General features: G+C 30.7%; 4 non-coding genes across 4 annotated transcripts; 1 reads left to right on the top strand and 3 right to left on the bottom strand.

The window, feature by feature from the left end:
* Positions 1-2,247: 2,247 nt before the first annotated feature.
* Trnah-gug lies at positions 2,248-2,319 on the bottom strand. The gene has a single exon. It is a non-coding gene; the product is annotated as a tRNA-His (tRNA).
* Positions 2,320-2,708: 389 nt separating this feature from the next.
* Positions 2,709-2,781, top strand: Trnam-cau. The gene has a single exon. It is a non-coding gene; the product is annotated as a tRNA-Met (tRNA).
* Positions 2,782-3,326: 545 nt separating this feature from the next.
* Trnah-gug lies at positions 3,327-3,398 on the bottom strand. Its single transcript has one exon. It is a non-coding gene; the product is annotated as a tRNA-His (tRNA).
* A 3,486-nt stretch (positions 3,399-6,884) lies between these two features.
* Positions 6,885-6,955, bottom strand: Trnae-cuc. Its single transcript has one exon. It is a non-coding gene; the product is annotated as a tRNA-Glu (tRNA).
* Positions 6,956-9,229: the final 2,274 nt, after the last annotated feature.

Below are 9,229 nucleotides of genomic sequence, written 5' to 3' on the forward strand. Positions count from 1 at the left end.
GTGTGTGTGTGTGTGTGTATATAAACAAATAGGTAAATGATAGAAACAGTGCTCAATTTTAGGAGCAAATGCTGTTATCAACGAAAATTATTATAATATATAGGCCTACACACACATAATAATTAAAATTTTATATAATTACGTTTCCGGGACTATGTAGGTCTATGTTTATGAAATTAAAACCTATACACCGCCTCTAATTTTTATTATTATTATTCATTATTACACTATTATTATTTATGATTCTTTCTCGTCATGCATGATATCATACGACTAACCAGCAAACCTTGATCATAGCCTGAGTCATCAATAACTGGAATATCCCGTCATCTTCCACTGTTGTATTCATAACCCTTATAAACGCATCGATATGTCGGCTGGCTAAGCTGTGTGGCTACTTCGAACCAAGCGGTGCGATTGATGAAAGTCACGAGTTCAAACCTCGATGTGTACGCTACTGGCGCAATCTGGTCAATTTTGTTGTTTTTTTCTTTTTTTTTCCTTTTGAAAATATATATATATATTTTTTTTAAACTATCCAATTTGACTGATATATTCATATTTTATTTTGTATCTACCTCTCTATTTTGTGTCTGCTGTCCGCTTGCGGGCAAGTAGAAACCTTGCTATCATCTCTCTTGTAATTTGCCACTTAACATATATTAATTTCTAAATGAAAGGAAACTGACACAAGTCTCTAAGTTTTATGTACATGTATTCGTTTATTTTTTTTTCTGAATGAAGTGATTATTGATGACTAGATAATGGCAAGGAACTAGACTGACATTGCCCAAATCGTTAGGAAAATTTATTAATACAGTAAGAAGAACCACTGCCGCGAAATTGTTTTATCAATGCCTTGACTATGGTTCAAACCTAGAGTTCCTATAACCTGGGTTATTGCGACCTCAATGAAACGTATTAACCACTAAACGAACACAGCGCGCTACTTAGTCCAAATTCAATTTCAATTCATTACACACATTTATTCAATCAATGGGAAAAAGAAATAATACAAGAATCCATCAATTTGGATCAAGCTTAGTCCTGACGTAAGTTGGATAAAACACAAGGAAGTCCAACCTTTGGTAAACCATGGAAGAATACTAATAATAATTACCATAATGGGCACGAAAAAAAATTAAACAAAACAATCCGTAGATAATATTGTAATTCCATTGTTAGATTTAGTAATAAAATGTTAAATAGTAAAAATGAACCATTGCCGTGAAATTATTATGAATGCCGTGACCAGGATTCGAACCTGGGTTATTGCGGCAATTTAGCTGTTAACTGGATCATAATTATTTTCCTAGTCAAAGAACCACATAGTAATATTTGTAATAATAATGATTATGATGATGATGATGATATTCGTAACGATAATGGTTGTAATAATAAATACAAATAGTAATAAATAACAATGATAGTAAAAATATAATAATAATTATCTCCAATGATTTTACTGTAAGGCGCATTAATTTTATTGTCCGTGAAACGTAGTGTCCGCAAAAGTAGGCCTACCCGTCAGAAAATGCCCCTTTGTCGGTGAATGAGCTGCTGTCGGCGAAAAGTCTGTCGACGGAACGTCTATAGGTCAAAGTCAGTAAAAAGAATACCATTATGATTTCACAATTTTAAATTAAAATCATAAAATTGTCGGCGAATTGGCTGTCGGCGAATTTGCTGTTGGTAAAATTGGCTGTCTGTCGAGATGTCTTGTCGGTAAAAAAGCGTGTCGGCGAAAGAACGTGTTAGTAAAAGTCCAAAAGTCGTTTTGTTCCTGAGAAGAAAGTTATCTGTTTTAATCTGTAATCTAAATTACTGAATTTCAAATTGACTCTGAAATATCATTCAAGCACTAGTGCGCTTTAAACGGTTACGAAAAGCACAAAAGCAGTGTTAGTAGGACTGGTAGTTTCGTTAGTGCTATTCGTTAATTTAAAATAATACTTTAATGTGATATAACATTTAATTTAATTATTGTGTCACACTATTATTTCTACAGTATTTAAAAAATTTACAACTCATATCAGACTTCCTGAGATACGCGGCACCCTTCCAATTGTAATCCTGCGCCGTTATGAAGGCGCTGTTTATCGAGGACTTAGATATTAAAAAATACATTAAAAAAATAAATCTTCTGTAGATAGAATTACAGTATGCAATTTAAAATTTAGATTGAAAGATTCAATAAAAAAGTTTAATTAATAAAAAAGGACCACTGCCGTGACATTGTTATATCAATGCCGTGACCAGGATTCGAACCTGGGTTATTGCGGCCACAACGCAATGTACTAACCACTATACGATCACGGCGCGCTACTTAGCCCTGGTGTAAACCGGATCAAACAAAAGGAAAGCTATACTAAGCCTTAGAAGCGTTCTTATAATTTGTGTAACGTGGATGCATCACCCTTGTGTATGCCACCGATATAAAGGACAAGGTGTAATTTCCCAAAAAAAATGCTTACTTACTTTAAGCCTTCCATGGATGAAGTTTATCCCATTTTATACGTCCATAAAGTAAACCTTCTTTTTCATCAAAATGTATGATCTCCATTAAATTATTATAGGATTTAGACAAATAAACTTCAGCTGTTAACATGTCTTTAAATTATTTCCTTTAGTGTAGTAACAACATGGTAATGATTTTATATCACGAAATATAGTATCAAATAGGAGAAACTAAAGCGTACTTACAAGTGGCCTCCTTGGCGCAGTCGGCAGCGCGTCAGTCTCATAATCTGAAGGTCGTGAGTTCGAGCCTCACAGGGGGCACGGAATTTTTTGTACATAAATTAATGTTATGGTCTTCATTTACAATTATTGATTTTTTAAACCTAAATATTGTATTAAGTTATACTTTTTAAATATGTACCATTTCAATTAATGTAATCTTGAAACGAAATCATATAAACTATATTACAATAACCATAATGACTTTATAGCACTAAATAGCCTAAATACATTCAGATAATAAATACAATAATAATAATAATAATAATAATAATAATAATAATTATTATTATTATTATAAACCATAATCATAGTAATGATAATAATAATATTACCTAAGCCTTATTTTATACAGTTTATACAGTATTCACATTGTATAACAGACTTATGCATACACACACACATACACACACATGTAATAGGCCTAATAGGCTGTTTATCGAGGACTTAGATATTAAAAAATACATTAAAAAAATAAATCTTCTGTAGATAGAATTACAGTATGCAATTTAAAATTTAGATTGAAAGATTCAATAAAAAAGTATAATTAATAAAAAAGGACCATTGCCGTGACATTGTTATATCAATGCCGTGACCAGGATTCGAACCTGGGTTATTGCGGCCACAACGCAATGTACTAACCACTATACGATCACGGCGCGCTACTTAGCCCTGATGTAAATCGGATCAAACAAAAGGAAGGCTATACTAAGCCTTAGTAAGCGTTCTTATAATTTTGTGTAACGTGGATGCATCACCCTTGTGTATGCCACCGATATAAAGGACAAGGTGTCATTTCCCAAAAAAATGCTTACTTACTTTAAGCCTTCCATGGATGAAGTTTATCCCATTTTATTCGTCCATAAAGTAAACCTTCTTTTTCATCAAAATGTATGATCTCCATTAAATTATTATAGGATTTAGACAAATAAACTTCAGCTGTTAACATGTCTTTAAATTATTTCCTTTAGTGTAGTGCAGTCGGCAGCGCGTCAGTCTCATAATCTGAAGGTCGTGAGTTCGAGCCTCACAGGGGGCACGGAATTTTTTGTACAAAAGTTAATGTTATGGTCTTCATTTACAATTATTTATTTTTTAAACCTAAATATTGTAATAAGTTATACTTTTTAAATATGTACCATTTCAATTAATGTAATCTTGAAACAACATCATATAACTTAACTATATTACAATAACCATAATGACTTTATAGCACTAAATAGCCTAAACACATTCAGATAATAAATACAATAATAATAATAATAATAATAATAATAATAATAATAATTATTATTATTATTATTATTATTACTATTATTATAATAATCAATTATAATCATAGTAATAATAATAATAATAATGATACTGATTGCTAATATATACAATAATAATAATAATAATAATAATTATTATTATTATTATAAACCATAATCATAGTAATTATAATAATATTACCTAAGCCTTGTTTTATACAGTTTATACAGTATTCACATTGTATAACAGACTTATGCATATACACACACACATGTAATAGGCCTAATAATGATAAATATGATTTGTATAATGTTTGGTTAACTTTCTAAACTCCTAAAAACTAAGCAGCCATGAAATATCATAACAAAACATAACAGCAGAGGAAACCAACATTACCTAACTTTACTGTATTTGCTAGTATTTCGAAAAAAAACCACAAAAAAAACCAACAACAACAACAACAAACAAATAATACACTACACACTACCGCCGAAGCCTTAGGTGTCGCTGATTGGTCAGTTGAATCAGAGAGCATTTCCGATTACGTTGGGGACAGCTACGCAGAGCAAGGATTGAAGTGAAAACGCTGTAGCGACTGTGTAGCGTCATAGTGCGTACGACGCAGCCCGACGCGATTTGTTGTCGCTTCGGGTCTGTGTGAGTAAAACGCAGACGCGATGGTTTGCGTCGGGGGCCGGCAGTCGCGTCGTGGAATATTAAACATGCTTAATATTTCTCACGACGGCGACGCTGTCTGAGTTGGCCTTAAAGGAAACCGGGCTAAGAGTGAGGGCTCGCCAATTCATAACTCACAAATGCTAGTGATGCTGGTATCTAACTACCCTTATATTCAATCATAAAAAAGTATAATATAAAAAATATATGTGAGACAAACTTAATTGTGTATTCAAGTGAGTTAAAATAAAATAATTTTAGAATTTAATATAAATATTATGTAATCATGTATAAAGATGATATTAAAGATAAGATATAATATAGATAGGCCTATATATGCATATTATATATATGTTATATAATGTTTATATAATGATAATAAGTATATATTAGATATTTAAATTAGGTTATTAATTATCTATTTGTTTATATATATAATTTTCTACTCTATTTTATATTAACCTATATATATTATATATATATTATATACATATATATATTTATAAACAAATATAGGTATATGATAGAAACAGTGCTCAATTTTAGGAACAAATGCTGTTATCAACGTACATTATTATAATACATAGGCCTACACACATAATGATTAAAATTTTATATAATTACATTTAGGGCTATGTAGGTCTATGTATATGAAAATAAAACCTATACACTACCTCTAATTTTCATTATTATTATTATTATTATTATTTATTATTGCACTATTATTATTTAGGATTCTTTCTCGTCATGCATGATATCATACGACTAACCTTGATCATGGCCTGAGTCATCAATTACTCAATATTTCGTCATCTTCCACTGCTGTATTCATAAGCCTTATGAATGCATCGATTTGCCGACTGGCTAAGCTGTGTGGCTACTTCGATATCAACTGATACGACTGATGAAAGTCACGAGTTCAAAGCTCGATTTGTATGCTACTGGCGCAGTCTGGTCAATTTTGTTTGCATGTTTTTTTGTTTCTTTTTCTGTGAAAATATACTTATTTTACTATCAAAAGTGACTGCTATATTTATATTTTAATTTTTATCTTATCTCTCTATTTTTATTGTTTGGGATTGGCCTAGCTTCCACAACCACAAAAACTGTTTCAATTACTATTAGACCTGTTATAATCAAGGACTTATAAATGTATACATTTATAAGTCCTTTTTATAATCTAGAGAGCTATATTATTATTATTATTATTATTATTATTATTATTATTATTATTATTATTATTATTATAATCATTATTACTATTATCATTATTATTATTAATAATAATAATATTATTATTATTATTATTATTATCATTATTACTATTATTATTATTATTATTATTATTAATATTATTATTATCAATAAGTATAATACGTATATAACTTATGTACGTCTGTGTGAATCACACAAAGGATAACTCAGGAAGTCTGAAGACTTGCTTCAGGATCCTTCTGGTGGCAGTACACCGGGAGACAACCCCCTTCTCTTTTCCGAAGAGTGTACTGCACATGATTTGATTTGATTGCACACGGGACCAACGGTTTAAACGTCTCATCCGAAAGGCTGTGCGCTATTGTAACTTGTATTTCAGCCCTCTAGCTGAAACACAAGGAGAGGCAGCGATGGGAATTGAACCGGGGACCCAGAGCGGTTTAGCCGACTAAACTAACCTGCCCTCCAACAGCTTAGCTCAGAATTATCAATATACTGTAATATCATTAATATTATTAGTAGTGTTACAATTAGTACAGTATTATTATTAGTATTAATATTAAAGAAACAATAACAATAATATTAAATAAAATTAAGTATCGCAGTAGTCATAATGAAAATAGGATAATGAAGATAGGCCTCTATCTATCTCAACTATTATAAGCGACGCACCAAACGTGATTATTCGCCAATTGCCGCTCAGGCGGCGACGCGGCGTTCATTACAAATTATTCTATTAATACACCGTTGCAGCATTTTAATAACATATCGATTTTATTTATTTTTTTCTTAACATTGGGATAGGCCTACTATTTAATATCCAATCTCTTACTGATAAAATACCTACTTATGCTACAACAAAGACAATTAATTAGATCTATATGTAAATAATGGTACCATTAAACACTACAATAATTTAATAAGCACCGATCTAGAACAAACGCCGCACAGATGTCTCTGTAATTATTATTATTTAATTATAGATTAAATTTATTTGGGACTATATTCGGTTGGATTCGAACCAACAACTTTTGATTGAGAGTCAAATATACTACCATTGTACTACGATGAAGCCACTTAGCTTAGCCAGCCAAAGGAACTACATTTTAGTCCCTTATAAAGTCACATAGAATGATGCAATCCGCCTGCGTGTAGTTCCCTTCGTACATTACTCAGCAAATTTCCATGCTGTAACGCAGTGTTGTTATATGTATTATATGGTAAGTGATAATGACGCTATGTATGTCCAGCATATTTAAAACGTTTTTGTTGTTCTTGCATTTCTAAAAAATAATACTAAAATAAATAATACTATTATTATTGCTACACAACAACATTAATTTAACATAAAAAAAATGTACAAAAGAAATATTTTAGCAAAAATGTTATAGATAAATATCTATCTATTTAGGCCTATTTTATTTAATGTAATACTGTACTATAACCTGTACTTCTCACGTATCAATGTAGCTTGTAAGCTTGTAATTTGTTTATGAAAATATCCTTTTCAAATTAAAAATTTATCATTATTCGAGGTCTGTTCTTGTACATTTGAAATACATTTTTTTTTCGTTTTACAAATAACGTTGATGATGATACTGATGATGATAATAGTGACGATGATGATAATAATTATCATATTAATGTTTATATGTGTTGTAACACTCATTAAAACAATATAATAACTATTAGAATTTTAGATAAATTATTATAATTTTATATAAATATTATTTATGTATGCGAAAGTAAAACCTTCAGAGCAAGTGTGACGAGTTTTAACCTCGATGTGTACGCTACTGGCGCAATTTTGTTTTGTTGCTTTACTTTGCTTTGAAAATATTTTTTGTCTATCATCGAAAATCACTGCCTTTATTTATATTTTAATTTTTATCTAGATCTCTAGATCGCATCAACGTCCACAAATATTATGATTTTTCATTCATTAATTTCATCTTTTTCTTTTTGGCTATACTTCTTACTTTCATTATTAATTTCATTATTATTAATAATTATTATATTAAGCTTGGTTTCCATACAATCGCTACACGCTATCACCGACAGATTCGATGATGCTGATTGGCCGGTCGAATCGGGAGCCTTCCCGAGTGCGAATACCATTATATACCATTCTACTTATCATCATCAGTATTATTATTTATAATATTATCATCATTATTATTGTAATGATTATTCTGTGTTCAAATGTATTCCAAATATTTTACTTGAGTTTCATATAGGCCTACTGTATATCCGCTCTTTTAGGTACCGGTAGTGCATTTATGCACTTAGTGCATTTATTCACCACTGCTGGTTGCCGGCCGTATGCGCCCTCCAGTAAAGTGTAAAAAGGGGTGGTTATGCCCCTTACACCCCCCACCCCTTCAGTTTTGAAATATTCAAAAATCTGTATCTCATTATTTCGTTCCCGAGTTGTTTGTCAAATATGCTTTTTGTTTAGAAAAAAATCAGATGTACTACGTATAAATTTTTTCCTCCTGAGCATGGCTTTAAGCCCACAACTAACGGTACGGGGTAATTCTAAAGATTGGTACTGATATTGGAAATATTATTATTAATTTGAAAATATAGAATATTTTCAAATGAAAATAGCATACACAAAGCTTAAAATTGCACACATGTTTATTTTGAAAATATAGTTTTAAAAATCAACATAAATGCCAAAATTATTATAGTTTTGAATTTTTTAAATATTCAAATTAAACAAGGTATAAAAAAGACGAAAGGGGTGGATGGCGCCGGTGGCTAATTTCGGTTGGAATCGAACCAACTACCTTTTGAACCACAGTCAAATATACTACCATTGTATCTCGATGAAGCCACTTAGCTTAGCCAGCAAGGCATAGAAGTTTTTAGTCCCTTATAAATTTCACATACAATGACGCAATCCATCTATGTACGCCCCTCCTACATTCTCAGCAAGTTGTCACCCATTGTAAAGCATTCTTGTGTATTATATTGGTGACAGATGATCAAAGACACACAATGACAATGCTGGATCGGGTACCGTACCTGTAGACAAGATTTCTGATAGTGACACGTACTGTATTACTATTATTTATTGGATCAAACAGAAATGAAATAACGTCCCAACATTTTCTTGAATATTCAAATATGTTTTCTTATTATCTTGAAGTGTAATTTTTGAATCCGTATTAAACTTTTTGATGTAGGGTTTATTACGAGCTAAGAATTTCTTTTGATTACTAAAATTAATAAGTAATTATTATTTATGTATAATACTAATATAATGATAATAGTAGTAGTAGTAGTAGTAATAATAATAATAATAATAATAATAATAATGATAATAATAATAATAATAATA

This window comes from Anneissia japonica, unplaced genomic scaffold (genome assembly GCF_011630105.1).
Source record: "Anneissia japonica isolate Jap-2015-1 unplaced genomic scaffold, ASM1163010v1 scaffold737_len1565949_cov176, whole genome shotgun sequence".
Lineage (NCBI taxonomy): Eukaryota > Metazoa > Echinodermata > Crinoidea > Comatulida > Comatulidae > Anneissia > Anneissia japonica.